The sequence below is a fragment of the Cupressus sempervirens genome, chromosome 10, assembly GCF_028749045.1.
Source record: "Cupressus sempervirens isolate cs-2001-9-10 chromosome 10, ASM2874904v1, whole genome shotgun sequence".
Lineage (NCBI taxonomy): Eukaryota > Viridiplantae > Streptophyta > Pinopsida > Cupressales > Cupressaceae > Cupressus > Cupressus sempervirens.
Genome location: NC_143127.1, coordinates 632,995,317 through 633,013,120, shown reverse-complemented (window position 1 = coordinate 633,013,120; position 17,804 = coordinate 632,995,317). Strand labels below are relative to the sequence as shown.

General features: G+C 38.9%; 1 protein-coding gene and 1 long non-coding RNA gene across 3 annotated transcripts in view; one reads left to right on the top strand and one right to left on the bottom strand.

Moving 5' to 3' along the window:
• LOC149535426 (sulfate transporter 1.3-like) overlaps positions 1-17,804 on the top strand; it is a 117,475-nt gene that overhangs the window by 63,401 nt on the left and 36,270 nt on the right. The window lies entirely within an intron of this gene.
• The window catches only part of LOC149535427 (uncharacterized), a 76,832-nt gene that overhangs the window by 58,593 nt on the left and 435 nt on the right, over positions 1-17,804 (bottom strand). The window lies entirely within an intron of this gene.

Here is a 17,804-nt window from a genome sequence, read left to right as displayed (position 1 = left end):
TTTACAAAATAAATGCATTTCTAATTAAATTTAAGCAGAATTTAAGTTCCTCAGCTATTGCATGAGTTGTTTTTCAAAAACTGGCCAAATTTTTTTGTATTTTTCTATTTTGGGCTTGGCAAGTTTTTTTGAGAGAGTTTTCCAACTATGATTGAAATAGACATGTTTATATTGAGGTGAAATAATTGTAATAGACATGTTTGTATTGAGGTGAAATCATTGTAATAGACATGTTTGTATGCTCTTGCACACTATGACTTGGATTTACTATCGTCATTGTGTCTGAATGACTCCTTGTTCCTAGCGGAGGATTTTTTTAATTCTCCAGTGGTAATCGTTTTATTATAGGAAACGTGCATTTTTCTCTTGCTGATTCTTTCTTCGCACTTATTTTTTGATATTCTGGTGTTTTCTATTCTATTTTGTAAACATCAGTACAATATGAGTTGGACTTTCCATGAGCGGTGAAGTTTTGTGTGTTGTCTTGTACTGGAGGTTCTTGAAATGATTTTTGTTTTTGCACAGAGTATCTATTTTCGAAGTTGCTTACAATATTTCCAAAACAAGTATAAACAAAAGACGGGTGGAAGATCATCAATCAAGTCTTGAATGTTTGGAGATTCAATTATATAGCGACTGGCTATATTTATCATTTTCTCAAAAAAGGAAAATTTTGTTTGGGAAATCTATATGACTTTTCTAGAAAACCTGGAAATTTGGATAAATCACCTGTAGCCTCAGCTCTTATACTTTTCTTTAAAAAGTGGGAGTTTTGATTTTGACTCGGAGATAAGTACATCATCAAGGAGATAAGTATTCTAGTTTTGTATAGCTGATGATTTTTATAACTAGAAATAGTATATCAATGATATTGATGATAGGTTTATCTCTCTTGGTTGTAGAATCCGGATGCAACAAGAAGTAATGAAATGTTCAACTTCAAAGGGAGAATACTACCACGACCTCATCGCATTGATCAAAGTAATCCTTGATTGATCTATATGATAAGTTGATGTTAATTTAATCTCTATTGGTTGCAGGCTGCAACAACAATAATCTCTACAGGGAGATGTACAGCCTCAGAGGGAAGTTATATCACTATCTTTTGTATCAATCAAAGCTATCCTTGTTGAGAGGGAGTCCTTGTTGAAAGGGTATATCAATCATTGTATGCATGGTGCTAATGAGTTTCCTTATTCGTATTGTAGGATATTGAGACTCTTGATGGAAATGAGTCTTAGCTGTCATTTTCCTTCTTGTTAATTATGGATTCTTATTTATGTGAAATAAATTAAAGTTATAAGGTCAACCAAATAACTCTTTAAGTTATGAGAGATTCATAGTGAGCATCATGTAGAGAGAGTCCAGGATGTCATCACGTTGAGAGAATCTGTGATAAAATGTTGGTTGTAAACCTTACTAACTTATCATGTTGAGAGATTCCATGACAGCATCATGTTGAGCGAGTTCGTGATGAGAAGTGATTGTGATTCTTGTAGGTTTGTCATGTTTAGAGTTTCCATGACAGCATCACGTTGAGTGAGTCTCTGATAAAAGCTGATTGTGATTTTTTTTCAGGTTTGTCATGTTGAGAGATTCCATGAAGCATCACGTTGAGTGAGTCTATGATGAAAGTTAAATGTGATTTTTGCAAGTTTTTCATGTTGAGTGATTCCATGATTATTAGTTATGAATAAATATTTTCATCTATCAAATTGAGCGATTCCATGATTATAAGTAATTGTTACAAGTCTATCATGTTGAGTGATTCTATGATTATTAACAATGAGTAAATTGTTCTCTTAGTGTCATGTTGACAGATTCAATGACAACATCACCTTGAGAGAGTTTGTGATGAAAGTTAGTTGTGTTTCTTGCAGGATTTTCATGTTGAGTGATTTCATGAATTTTATAGGATCTATGTGATTAGATTTTATCATTGACATTTTGGTTGTAGCCTAGTGGGATAGTTCAGCTAAAGATATATCTCTCACTAAGAGGGAGTGTTGGAGATTGTAGCTGCAATAGAGATCAATATCTCTGGGCGTTAATACCATTATCGTCACCTTCCGCCAAAAAGGACATTTATGATAAATTGTAATATTAAATATTATGACAATGTCATTCAACAAGCGTTGAGGAATGGAAATACCAAGAATTGTATTTGAAAATAAAGAGTCATGTTTTGGGAAATTGAAGAGACCTTCAGTTGTAATATGAAGAGTCTCTCTATATGTTATATATATCACATCAAGCAAAAGGCACCATACACAAAATATTTTATGATCAATAAAGTGATATTTTGTTGTGTGGCTAAGTTTTGCCCCACAATTCTGGAAGGGTTTTCCCAAGGTATCTGCTATTATTTGTTGTATCTATTATGTTTTTCTTATTGTTATTTATCATTGATTTCTAGGTTTAAATCTCAACAATGTTGAAGCAACTCTTTTGGCTATTAGAGCTTCAAAGAAGCTAGGGGTGACAAAGTTGCATGTTGAAGGTGATTCACAAATTATTATTGATATCATTATCAAAGGTGACATGGAGGCTTCGCACCTTCACAATTACATGTCCAAAATCAAATATGAGTTGTCATCATTGGAGGATTCTAAGATCACACACAATAAAAGATTAGGAAATAAAGAAGCAAACACAATGTCAAACTGGGTTTTAAATCTTAACATTTCTGCAATTGTCATGGAAATTGATGTCGGGTAGGAAAATTAAACATTCCTAACAATTATTCTCCTTTTCCCTCATCAAGACACATCTCCAAACTCATAAATGTGGCATGCAATTGGAAGACGCTTAGAGGTTGTCATTCCCTTAAAATACAATGTTGGATTTGACATTTTTTTATTGCATGTCATCATTCACCACCCTAAAACTTTGTAGTGTGTGCCTTCTTGATCGCAAGCTTCTTGTTTTGCAGAGATTCAACAGAGGTTGGGTTTTTTGGTGCAGAGAAAATAGAATCAGCGTTCACCTTCAATGTCGAAAGCAACAAAACTCATTTCATGTCCATAGTTGAGAAATTAGGGTGGATAAAATGTTCAAATGCACTCACCCCAAATTGGTGGATGTTGTAGATTGGCTGCTTGGTGAAATGTTCTATTAGCTGGAACATAGGTACCGCACCAACACGGATATCTACTAAATTATTTTGGCATGGGTGTTACTTGGGGAAGGTAAGGACATTATTCAGTTATGAAGCTTCAATTGGTCCCTGAGGACGCTTTACTAGGTTTAGAGGAGATTCTAGTGACCTCAGTCCCTAGAACTAGAATAAATTAGGGTGAGAAGCAAACTAGAATTGAAAAACTTCAGGTACAAAATACACACCTTTTGTGTGGAGATTTGATTAAAGCCTGAGACATAAAAGATTCAAAGAAGCAAGAAAGGTCGGGTACACACTCAAGTTACTTGTAATGCAACACATTATTGACAAGGACATGAATCAAATGAAAGCTCGGGTAGGGTGGAGGGACACAAATGAGGTACGATTGGTTGAGTTGCAGAGAGATAGAGAAGAAGCAAATAAGGCGGAAGAAGATTGGCTAGAAGCCAAAATAATTGCAATGTTAAAAGCAAGGATTCAAGGTTTCATCCCGCATGCCCTCAAATGAAGCAAGGTTTTGTTTTACTTCCCCCTTTAACTTTGTGTTGGTTTTAGGTGGGGTGTTTGTTTCTCTATAATGTTTGTTATCTTCTTTTACACAATCTTTTAATGTCTATGGTGTTTGGGAGGGAAAGCATGGTTTGTGATTAAGTAAAACAAGTTTTGATGGGGCCCAAAAACCCATTACAACTAGATTTTATAAGGGATCTGACACCCAAGATAGATGAAACACTGCAGAAAGATTTTCAACAACAGGTCAGCAGTAAAAAACCAATCAAGGCCACCACCAAAAAGAGGAAGATGAGAAGAGTAGAGCATGGGCTGCAAACAAATACCCAAAAGGGCAAAGGACCCAACACGATCCACTAGATCATAGGAAAACGGAGGGACTTCCTCCCAGTCCCAAAGCATAGCCAAACTCTTTAAACACAATCTGATCAGCCATTTGAAAGTACATATTCTTAGCATTGGCTGAATCCTTATGAGAGAGAAAGCTTCTCCACACCCAATCTCCCATCCAAACCCCCTTCCACCTCAAAAGAATGGGAACCCACCTCGAAAGGAAGATGGAGAGAAATGGAAACCTCAAATAAAACCACTTTTGTATCTCTCCCGCACTCCAACAAGGAAAAGGGCAAGGCCTATCATCGACAGTACCAACAACATAGAATATCACCATCTCAATAGATGATACCTCCACCTCAATATGAGCTAAGTGTTGAAGAAACAAAAGCCAACCTTTAGACTTGCAAGCCTCCAGAAAGATCCACAAAGGTCACCGAAGGAACTTGACCTCTATAGAAGTCGTTCGAGGAAGAAACAGAGGATGTAACAACCAGATTTCTCAGGTCTTAATTAACAACTAACATACTCATAGAATACAGTTATTACTTCATTTCCATAGGAAGACAGTTATATCAGTCATGTTCATGTGAATGAGATTTACCATTAAAATCAATTAAATAAAATTTCTTAACTAAGAACTTAAAACGCCATCAATGATTTTATTGTAGAAATTAAAAACCGCATACCATGGAATTTGAACCGATAAATCATTGTAAGAATGCTTCTGCAATCATCTAGATTAGTTCCCAAATACCACTATAACAATATCAAATAACAACTACCATCAAATACCGCTACATCGAAATTAAATGATGATTACCATTAAATACCACTATATAAAATTAGGGCATCACATACCACTGTATCAATTAGGGCATTGATTACCATTGGATCATTTAGGGCTCCTAATACCACTGTATCACTTAGGATTTCAGATACCACTGTATCATTTAGGGCTTCAGATACCATTGTATCACTTAGGGCTTCAGATACCACTGATTCAATTAGAGCTTCAGATACCAATGTATCATTTCTTTTCCTTCCGATTGCTTAACTGTGGCAATAACATAAGATTAGAAGATATGCTCATATTTATTATTCATATAATTGAAAGATCGATATAATAATCCATTAGATATATCTTTCTCTCGCATCTAAATGTAAAATAATTGTAATGATAAGAAAACTTAATTAATCTTGCCCTCTTCTTGCATATACTTCATAAAAGTAAAACTACTTGTTTTCGAAAACAATTGAATGCATTGCTTATCTTTGTCTGTTGTACGTCAATCAACTTGGGGAGAGATGAAACATTGTCAGGGGCTTAACCACCCAACCTCGGACCATAACTTTATTCCCCACACAATCTCTAATGAGAAAGGCCCTCCCTACCCGAAATTGGACCTGGAACATCTATCATCTACCAAGCAATCCTGGTATCTATACCACTCAACTTGACAGCAGAAGATTACAATAACATAACCATGCATGAGCTATTAAATGATATTATTCTAGATTAAATGTATCGTATCTGACTTTCATTTTCTAAGTCATTACAGACTCCATCTCACCTCTTCACCCTTTTCCATGGCTATATAGCCAGTAGATCTTAGGTGTTCGGATCTCAGAGCAATCGACTCTGTCAATTATACAAGGAGATTACATGCATCTGTTCTTTAAAGATTCCAGAATTGATTCTAATATCCATTGGCATAATAATTTATGGAGCCATACCATGGTTACTTGGCTTTCACTTGCCATGAACAAGGTTAAATTTAAAGAAGGTCAATCTGTAAATTCAAACAAGATATCATCATGATAAATGCTAAGATTTGCTGCTATGAAATTGGATGTTATTGTACTTTTTATTTCAAGTTTATTGCATTGGAAAACTCTCCCATAAGAGATACAATTCGACTCTTTTATGATGAATCAGGAAACTATGAAGAAGAAGATTCATTAATCATATCATGGATTATTCAGCAAGCTTATACCGTAATCATGGGTAAGAAAGATAATCCTGAGCCTAGCCGGCTGCTATAGATATAAATAAACATAATGGAATGGTAATCCCATGACCTGTTAATGATTCGGAAATGTTTTGATGATATTGAACTCTGTTCAATCTCTTCAGCTACTTGAGACGACACCTTCAGTGCTCTCAGCCGTGAATCTCAGCCGGAATTACTCGCACGGCAAGGAATAGATATCGCTCTGTTTGTTCAAGTTATTAATTGATATTTGCAGGGGTAAATCACTGTATATTGTGATGAAGTCGGCTAAAGAAATCTGGAAATAAAACTGTAGAAGGAATCCGAAACTATGGAGATAATGCATCTGACACTTCTCTTGCCTTCCATGTAAAGGAACGAGCCGTGACTTCTTGGCTCCCAATGGTTACAAAAAGATTATTCGCCATTCAAATTCCAAGTATTAAATCGATTGGGAAAAGAGAGAAAAAAGAAAATAAAAAGGTTGGAAGAGAAGTTGGAAAGATTATAATACAATTCGAATTGCTAAATATTAAATTGATTTTCATGCCAAGTGTTAATCAGTTAAAAGCAAGAACTTTAAATGGAAGATATTTAAATGGAAAGAATAGAGCTGGAAGATTATAATTCGAATATTATAATTCAAATGTTATTATATTTTGAATATTATTATAATCTTATATTTATTTATGTACATGTAAATATATTAACAAGGTAACATCACTTTATTAAATTATTATAATAAAATGGTGTCATATCATTTTTATATTTATATGTACGTATATAAATATATCTATTATATAACAAGGTGAAAGATAACATGGCGAGCGCAAATGGAGGCAGGGGAGGTTTTCAAAATTTGAATTCAAAAAAGGGCAGGATTTCTCTGGACTGTCGGAATTGGATCCCTGGTCTGTAGCACGGGCCGTAGAAGGGCGACGGTCAAGGGTCGTGTACAGGGGATCAATCGGAGAATGCAAATGGGGACCCAGATGCTCCCCCCAAGGAAGCGGTCAAGATTCCTTTGGTTCCCAAAAGGGGTCAATCAGCCAAATGGTCTTCCCTTTTCTGGATCAAGCCCTTAGGTAAGTCATCTTTCCTGCCTGTTAAGATTCTTCCCAAGACGGAGAAAGGTTCTTGCGCCATTGCCATCCCAGACGAAATCGTGGATCATAGCATTTGATCCATGGCTTCTACTTTGATTGACAAATTCCTGGGGCCTAGACCGAATATAGATGATGTGAGGTCTTTTATTAAGTAGAAATGGGCTCTTAAAGGTCAAGTTTTGGTCACGGCCATGGCAAAGGGTTTTCTGTCTTTTGATTTCACTTGCATGGAAGACCTTTCTTCCATTCTCAGTGAAGGTCAATGGGCTATTGGTCATTCCACTTTGGTCCTCTAGAAGTGGTCTTCTAAGCTGAATCTGAATGACTCATTTTTTGTTCAAGCCCCTGTGTGGGTTAGACTGCTCGAATTGCCTTTAGAATTCTGGAACGAAGATGTTTTTGTGGGGCTAGCTAGGTCTTTTGGAGAACTTTTGTCGATTGATCCAATCACTTCCTCTAAAAGACGACTCAACTATGCTCACATATGCATAGGGGTTAGAGAAGGCACAAACATGCCAAAAACTGTGGCTTTTCACTCCAAACTTGGAGTGCATGTTCAAAAACTGATCTATGAAACAGTGCCTTTTGCCTGTTTCCTTTGTCTGAAGGCTGGCCATAAGGCAAATCAATGCCCAAGGGCTATGAAGCAAAAAAGTCAAAAAAGTCAGGCTCCTGTTGACTCGGCCAAAGCAAAGAAGAAATCCAAGCCCACTAGAACCTCTGTCAAGGGAAAGAAGAAACTGATCTGCAGATGCAAACTTGCTAAGCAGCCCGAGAACTAGGATGGCAAGGAGGTGAACAATAATGCCACCAGGCAGGATGGAATCCAAGGCGATAAAAGTGGTAATGGTCCACCCCACTTTGACTCTGATATACAGGACAGAGGCCACAATAGTGCTTCACCAAAGGTGTCTACTGTGGATGGCCCAACTGTTGTGGCCATAGCTCTGGCAGAAGACAATGTGTTGTTTGAGAAAGAGCAAAATGTAGGAAAGCAGGAGACCCCCCGGGCGGAGAATTCAAGGGTCTCTGACTTAGACCCCCGGAATATTAGTGTTGTTGATTCCTCGAGGGCGATGGATCACAATCAAAGTGACGAAGTCGTCGGTGATGGGTCTGGTCATGTGGGAAGTCTTGCTGCTCCTCTGACGAACCTGCCAGCATCCAAAGGTCTGGGGACTAAGATCATAGAGCTTATTAACAAGTCTTCTCCAAATCAGATCTCACAATGGGAAGATTAGATTGACAACTGCTCTCAAGACAGTATTAATGGCTGGAGTTTAGTTAAAAAGAAGAAGAAGAACCGTGACCACCCTCCTCTGTCACCAACAACAACCAGAAGCAGGGTTAAGGCTGATGTCGAGGGTAATCCCAAGACTCCAAGGAGGAAAAATACGAATCAGTTATTGCAAGAAGACACCAAAAAGAACTTGGCAGACAGGAGCCCAAGAACCATCAAGGAATACTCCGCAAGTAAGAAATGAAGATCATATCTTGGAACATAAGGGGCCTAAATGGGGCTCACAAACAGGAGTTAGTTAGGAATATGATCAGAGATCAAAGACCAGATTTTTTATTGATTCAAGAAACCAAAATGAGAAAAGATGTGGTAGGCAAGCTCTCTTTCAACAAAAACATGAGTAGCAAGGCCACAGACTCGGAGGGAGCTGCAGGAGGGGTGTTGATTCTCTATAATAACAAGGCTTATCAGATATCTACTATCTATAATGCAGGTAATGCCCTCCTATGCAAGGTGTCCCATATTCATAGTGATGATTCCTGGTTTATCTTAAATATTTATGCTCCCAATTCCAAAAGGGAGAGAAAGGTCTTCTAGGCTAAGATGCTAGAGGTTATTAACATCAAGAACATAAATAAAGGGATTATAATGGGGGATTTCAACTCCCCCCTCTCTGACGATGAAAAAAGTGGAGGGCTTGCCCCGGATCAGGAGAGCAAGTTAGACCTTTCAAACTTCATTAACAACTTGGCTTTCATGGATGTTGATCTCCTGGGGAGCAAATTCACTTGGTCTAACAGAAGAGTTGGGGGGGATTGTATCCAAGTCCGTCTTGACAGAGCCCTTATTTCCCCTGTTTGGTTGCAAACCTACTCCTACAGGCTTTCCCCACTCCCTAGATTGGGATCAGACCACTTCCCCATATCTCTCTCTGTTTGTCGTCTTACAATCAAAAGGTCTTTCCCTTTTCGTTTCGAGAAAATGTGGATTTCCCACCCGACTTTGGCAACTAAAATTTCTTCATGGTGGAACATTGAGGTGGATGGTACTGCAATGTTCAAGGTGGCCCAGAAATTGAAGAATGTGAAAAGAAATATTAAAATCTAGAACAAATCAAACTTTGGCCACATTTTCCAGGATAAGGATGAAAAGACTAATCAGCTCTACATAATCCAAGAAGAGATCCAACAAGATGGATATAATGATCAGAATTGGCTGGAGGAAAGGTCTATTCTCTCTGACCTCCATAACATCATCTCCAAGGAAGAACACTTTTGGAAACAGAGATCAAGAGTTAATTGGTTTAAAGAAGGGGGACTAGAACACCAGGTTCTTCCACTTATCTGCTTTAAAACATCGGGCCAATAACAGGATTTCCAGTATCAAGAAAGGACAGACTTTGTTATCTAAAGATAATGAGATAGCGAATGAAGCAGTACAGTTTTTCTCTTCTCTTCTCACTAAGGATCATACTCTCTCGGTGTCTAATCAAGAGGATATTTTGTCTGCTATTCCTTCTCTGCTGCAAGCCCACCACAACTCTATGTTGAAAGCTATCCCAACCCCGGAGGAGATTTTTCAAGCTCTCAACTCCCTTCTGGGTGATAAGGCCCCTAGCCTAGATGGTGTCCCGACTTTCTTTTTCCAGGTCTATTGGGAGGTGGTCAAAGGGGACGTTGTGAAGGCTGTGCAAGAATTCTTCGGGGCCAGAAACTTTTTGAAAGAACTCAATGCCACTTTTCTGGTTCTCATACCGAAAATCCCAAAGGCAGATTCAATGGATAAGTTTAGGCCCATCAGTCTTTGCAACTCTTTCTACAAAATCATATCCAAAGTCCTTACTACTAGGCTCCTCAGAGTTCTTCACCTGATCATCTCCCCACAACAAACTAGCTTTGTCCCAGGGAAGCAGATTCTAGACTCTATTATCATGGTGCATGAGGTGATTCACTCTCTCGAAGCTGGCAAGAGGGAAGGTTTTCTACTCAAGCTGGATATGTCTAAAGCTTATGATAGGGTGGATTGGAATTTCTTGATGATGGTTCTCCAAGCTTTTGGCTTTGACTCCCAAGTTTGTAAACTCATCTTTCAGCTTGTCTCTTCCCCTTCTTTGTCTGTTCTGGTTAATGGTTCCCCATCAAATTTATTTTTCCCTTCAAGAGGGCTGAGACAGGGTGATCCCCTATCACCTGTTCTCTTCATCATTTTGGCTGATTGTTTGGGAAGGCTAATTATAAGAAAAAGACAGGACCGGAGTCTGCAAGGTCTCAAGCCTTCGTCTGGTCATCTTTCTTTCACCCACCAGCAATTTGTGGACGATACTATTCTGGGGGGAGAGGCTACAGTCTAGGAGCCCAGAGTGTTTAAGGGTTTGTTGAATACTTATACTAGGGGTTATGGCCAGGCTATTAACTGGGATAAGAGTTCGGTCTACTTCATCAATACTCTGCTGGAGAGACAAAGGAAAATTGCTTGTATCCTGGGAAGTGGCATTGGGACCCTTCCTGCAAGTTATCTTGGTATGCCTTTGGGATCCAAACCCCTAGAAACTTTTTGGAACAGCACCATTGATAGATTCAACAAGAAATTCGCTGGCTGGAAAGGTGCTACCCTCAGCCAGGCAGGCAAATGCACTTTGGTGAAATCAATACTCCAAAATCTCCCCACTTATGCCTTAAGCCTCTTTGGGATTTCGACTAAGAAAGCTGACAGAATGGAGAAGATTCAAAGGAACTTTCTCTGGACAGGGGTTGAAGAGCACAAAAGATATCATCTTGTCGCCTAGGACCATGTTTGCCTTCCCAAATGTTAGGGAGGCCTTGGTATTAGAAAAATCAGACATCTCAATAATGCCCTTTTAGCCAAACAGATCTAGCGCATTTTTCAGAGTGTCAGAGAATGGAGGGAAATTATGATTGAGAAATACCTGAGAAGGCAGTCTCTCAGCTTTTTGCTTCATGAGACTGAGATTCCTCAAGGATCTTATATATGGAATGGGATTCTAAAGGCAAAATTCCTAGCTAAGTCAAAGGCTAAATGGGAAATTGGTAAAGGTGAGAATATCTTATTTTGGCAGGATGACTAGATGAGCCAGGGACCTCTTATTGATCACCCCAGGGACCTCTTATTGATCACCCTGATTATAGTAGATGGGCAGAGCCATGCATAAGAAGATATGGTTTGAATGTTAGTGATTATAGAACAGGTAATGGATGGCATGACCTGTCTATGATATCTCTGGACCTTAAATCTTTGATGATTAGCCTAAATGCTATTTTCATAAATAACAAGAGGGATGAAGTCATCTGGGGAGACAACTCGAATGGGCAATACTTTGTCGCCTCTGGGTCTTTTTCATTGTGGGATAGAATGGAGAAACCCATCTGGGCTAAGGCATGGACTCCTGGCCTTACCCCAAAAATCAATTTCTTCTTTTGGCTTTTGCTCCAAGACAAAATACTTACTTTGGATAATTTAGCTAAGAGAGGTCAGATTATCCAATTTATGCAAGCATGACTTGGAGATGGTCAATCACTTATTTATTCATTGCTCCTATTCCTCCAAAGTTTGGAACCTCCTGACCAGGGACTTTGGGGTCAGCTGGTGTCCCTCGGCCAACATTCAAGAATTCTTCAACCAATGGAAGAGTTCACACTTAGGTTTGATCACCCAATTAATTTTCTCCTAGTCCCTCTCGCATTTCTACTGGGGAATTTGGAAAGAGCGGAATAACCGGATTTTCAGAGACAGGGAATCCCCTGAGTTTGTTACTACTGAGAAAATTGAAGGATTTATGAAGGAGAACTTTGCCATCACAAAGTAAGGAAATATTGAAGGTGGGAACAGCAGACAAAGGGAAAAGGACAAGGACAAGAAAAGACAAGAGGCCAGGTGGTTTTTTCCTCCTGAAAATTGGTACAAAGCCAATTTTGATGGGGCTGCCAAAGGGAACCCCAGTCTTGCTGGCAGCAGAGGCATCATCAGAAACAACTATGGTGGAGGAGTTGCGGCTTTTTCCTACCCTCTTGGACATCAGATGAATAATTTCGCAGAAGCCAGTGCCGCTAGTCACATTGTTAAACTGGCCCTGGCTTTTGGGATAGAGAACCTCTAGCTGGAGGGGGATTCTTTAAATATCATAAATTGTCTAAACGGTAACTCTATGCCTTCTTCGACCATTGCGAATGTGATCCAAGGGTTAAAGTCTGACCTGGGTAAGTTTAATAAGGCCTATATCAGCCATGTGTACAGGGAGGCCAATTCAGCTGCCGACTGGTTCACAAATGAAGCGGTCGCCAAAAATTTGGCAATGAAGTGGCATGTCGGCGACAACTTTCTGGTGGCAATTAATAATTTAATATTGCAAGATCGCATCCAGGGAAGTACAAAAAAAATCCAAAATTAATAATGGGAAGTTTTGCAAGATTGCACGTTGGAGTGGGAGTAAATGAAAATCATGCAAAACTCTTTTCAAAACATGATAGCGTGTACGTACGACACGCTTTATGGGTTGTCTTGATTGCAACCATTAAAACTGGTAAATTCAAAAGCGTTTTCGTGTTTCACATTTTGAAGGAGGCCGAGGTCTGTAAGCAAACTATGAGTAGGTGGGGGCTTATTGAACCTGAGGAAACCATGGTAGGGGAGAGAAGTAGGAGGGAGCCATAGGGGGAGGCGGAGAACTGGAAGAAGAAACCGAAGGTTTGGCATAAGTTGGAAAAGGGCGGAATCACTAGATTCCTAGAGAAGCTCCATGGATTTTATGTGGGGATCACCGAGATTATGGTGGAGTCCTAGAAAAATGGGAGAGTCAAAATCGATGGGGTCACCCACCATGTCAATGCGGATTTGATTGCCCGGGTTGCGAAGATCCCTCTGGAAGGGAGTAACTTCTTCAGAGACAAGAAAATGTTGTCAAAGTTTTTGCGAAGGATGAAAAGGAGCTGAATAAGCTCATCAAGCTGGAGACGTATTACGAGATGGAGTCAATTAAAAAGCTATGGAGGTATGTCCTAAGGATTATCATTGAATATATTTCCCTGGAGCCCAGATTTGATAGGATCAGAACGCATCATTTTGTTTTGCTTAATCACTTTAGGCATGGAATCAAAATCTCTTTTCCTTTTTATCTTTTCACCTCCATGAGCAAGGGTATCGAGGGTTTTAAGAGGAAATGTACAGCTAACCTAGCCCTTCACGAGGGATTACTCCTCCTGGTCTATGAGTATCTGAAGTCTCAAACTAGGGGAAAATCCCTTGGTGATACTAGGTGTGCTTCTGAGGGAACTGGGAGTTTGGATTCTGAGGATGTGCATAGCATAAAATTGGAAGAAGAGGACAATGTTTCCTCTAAAGGTAAAGCTCCCAAGGAAGAAAGGAAGGTCACTCCCTCTGCCCGCATTCCCTACAGAAAGAGCCCCAGAGGCTTACCCCCCATTCCCCCTTAGCCTAAGCCTCAGGAGGAGGAGGAGGATAACGATGATGATGAGGATATAGATTCGGAGGAAGAGAAGAAGGGGGAGGATGATGAGAAGGAAGAGGAGAAGGGGAGGGAAAGTGAAAAGGAGGAGGAGGATACAGCTAACGTGTCAGGGAATTCCAAGAAAATGAAAGCAGATCAGGCTTTTGAAACCAATGACCAGATTCCTGAGATTCCAGGCCTTGGCCCCACTACCTCTCCGTCTCAGGAGAAGATTGATATTCAGGGGAAAGAGAGTGGGGAGGTGATAACGAAAAACAGAAGGAGGTCTTGGAGGAATTTTAATTCGAATACAGCGAAGTTGGGGATTGTCAGGGAGCCGTTGAATATCCAAGTGATGGAGGACATCGATGGCAAAGCCCACTATGATGAAGTCATTGACCCTGCTTTGGTCATTATCTCTGATAATGCGAGGGAAACTGGACTTAACCTTTTGAACAATGCCAAGAACAGTATGGTAGACAATTTTTAGTCTATAAAATGGTTAATCCATGAAATTGAAGCCCTTAAGGGGAAAAGAAGTCAGGAAGGAAGCCAGAAAATCGGCAACGACCAAGGGCACAATGAAGAGAAGAGAAGCTAGGATGGAAGCCAACGGCACTTTAATGTCCACGAACACAATGTTGACCAGGAGGACAGAATCACCAAGGTTGAACAAAGAGTCCAAAGGATGGAGTTCTCCCATCAGACCTTGGCTAACCAGGTGATCGATACTTTGAACGCCCTGAATGAGAACATTAACTGTTTGGGTGAATCACTGATGAGTGCTGGATTTGGCAGGGAAAAGATGGAGAAGGCCAGTTTGGACATCGAGCAGGCTGAGGATGATTCAAAAGAAACCAGGGACCAAGCGGATGCTCAGAACCAGGACCAGGAGGATGCGGATGACAGGAAGACCAATGAAGCTACAGAGACCCTACAAGTTCTTGATAGAGAGAACTAATAGCTACTTTGTTGTCTCGTATTTTCCTTGTGTAGCTGGTTTCTTTCTTTTTATTGTGTAGCTAGTTTTTTGTTTCCTGGCCGCAGGCCTATTGTTTAGGTTTGGCTTTTGATAAGCAGTTTCTCTATAGCTGGACTTTTCTTAATATTTATATTTCAGATTTGTTGTAAAAACTTTCGAGTTTCAGGATCCCCATAAAACCTATTTTACTTAATCAAAAAAAAAAAACAAGGTGAAAGATCATATTAAATCCTTTAAGGTACATTTTATATTTTAACTCAATTATTTATGTTTCTCAAATTATTTATTTAAATAGCTCATGCAGGTCCCACAGATGTATCATGTTTCAAGTCGCTAGGTTCTCAACCCATCTACCCAGTGATGGTGATGCTCCTGTGCCTAATTTTTTTCTAACAATGCTTCCACCCCTTCAACGTGTTTTCTGCAAGGAAATTCTCCGTAATTAAATTATGTATTATTTAATCATAAATAATCATAACAGTTAACCATCTTCTCAATTCCATGAATTCATGATAAATGATCAACTAGCTTGTTATCTTTACTTGAAATTATAACGACTAACCATCTTACCATTTTGCAAGATTATAACAAATTAAATTGCCAACTGACTTCATGTGAACCTCAACGGCTATATTTTAAATTAGGTCAAAATTTGGGATGTAACAGAAGAGAACTCAAAGACCTCTCAAATATAACTAAACATAGGCACCAGTCTCCATTAGGGGAAGAAACTCCACCACTGAAACTTTTAAGACGAAGCCATAGAGGGCCCTTGAAAAATTTCAGCATCCTCCCAGTAGCAAACCAAAAGAACCCACTTATGAATTTGGGCATAGCTCATCCACATATTCTAAATTTTGACAAATCCTGAACAAATGAGGGTCATCATCATCATAAACACACAACAGCACCAGATCCCTCCAATAAGATAACAAAAAGCCCAACCCAGCCACGAGAAATGCCATGAAGCATAACAAAACAAATCCCATCTCGTAACGGGAGGAAGGATCAGAATGAGCATACCACAGGGAGCTCCATAGTTCAAAGGACAAGCAAAAAGGGTAGAATCATAGCTACCCTCCAAAATAGAATCGCAGAGCTTCCAAAACCCGCTAGCCCAAACTCCAACCGCCCTTTGAAGATGCAGATCGAGCCTCATCCTGGGAAAACCCAAACCATAGGAAGAAAAGAGCTCACCGGGAAAGCCCCCCACCACGTAGAGGGAGAGTTTTCATCAACAAAGTCAGGTCGCCCACCAGAAAATGGTGACCCCACATCCTTCCTCTGCCCACACAAACCATGCTTGGCTGAAACCTAGCCACCAGTACAAATGCCCCCATCACTAGGAACTCAAGGACCAAAGAACCCTTTTGAATCTTGTTGTCCGACCAAGACTGAACAATCTTCCTCAGCATAGAGACGGGAGGGAAAGTATGGTTTTTTTATTTTTTGTGAGTTTTCACTTTTAGGGCAGTAGGTGGAATTGCCAATTTGGGTCTATAAATGGGGATTAGGGGCAACATAATATCCCAATGATCAAAACTGAATTAACAAAGATCCACCTTTATTGTGATAAGGCAAATGGCAAGGTGAGGATTAGCAGAAATTGCAAAATGTGGCCAGTCCATGGAGGTTAATTTTTACAGCAGACCTCATGGAGTGTTTTTGTTTTAAATCCATTTCTCTTGTTTAATTTTGACAATGTTAATACTACTCTTCAAGTTAATAGTAAGAAGGTCTAGTTTTTTGAAAGACTACTCTTCTTGGCAAAAGTTATAATGCCAATTTTGTTTTAAATTGTGATGGGAAACTGTTTGTTCAAAGGTCTGGTTAGGGCAGGCTTGAAGCCCAATTGTGGACAATTTTGTAGAATGTCAAATGGCAAAGACTGTCTGGAATGAATGAGCATGGTGAAATGAACAGGTCTGTGGGTTTCAATGTCAATTCTTTGCTTCGACAAAATTGTAAAGGTTAAGTTTTTGTAATTATGGATCCACCTGTGATCTGGTTTTGGGATTGTTAGGACATTAGTGAATGCCTAATTCTGTGAGCATTGATGTCTAATTCTGTGAGCATTGTACAGGTTTACCTTGTAAAACTCTTTGTAAGGGTAGTGGTAGATCTAATGGAATGAGACTAAGCTGTAAGTTCAGGTGTTGGTTTTCTGGGATCAATGGTTCATGGTCACGACTCCATCATTGTTAGTTTGAAGCCGGTTTAGTTAAGTTCTTATACTTTATGTAACGTTACATTATCTTTTAATAAAATCAAAACTATTACCGAGAAAAAAAAAAATATTGAAATAATAATATTATATTATATAAACAAATGAATAATTAAAACAATAAAATTATAAATAAATAACAAATAGAATTTATAATAAATAATAAATAATTATAATATAATATAATAAATCAGTAGTAATAGAACAATTGAATATAATAAAAATTAATATGATACAGTATACTGTAATAAATAATTTTTTTTTTAAATGTCTGGGCAATATCCTTGAAGAAGCGGAATTTTTATTAGTATTAATTGACACCTAATGGAAGTTGCAGATTGAGGTTTCATTGAGAACTTAGAATGTTTTGTTATATTTGGCGTGGAAAGGTTGATTTCTTAACCAGCTGAAATGACTGCTTTGACAGATCTAGACTCGAAACACCTATCAGAACAAGAAAGAATCATTTGCAAATAACACTGCAAAGTGCTTAAGAGATAAGTCACCAAAAACTTTCCTTCAAAATCTTAGGAAAGCCTTACAAGACAACCCAGAATCCTGCATTCATTCGCTTCACAAGTACATAAAATCTCTACAGTAGGCTAAAACTTCAAAATAAGAAAACCTTAATCCATGTAAGATTTACTGCGAATGTTCTTATACGAAAACTTGAAAGTATTTCCAATTTCATTCATAACCCACAATCATTTGCCTTTACAGCGCAATGTGACAGAATCCAGACATCTGAACCCCAAAAATCAAAAGTTCCCCAAAAATCAAAAGTTCTAGTCATATATTATAGCATCTGTCTTTCTCAAACCTCCCAGGAATGAATA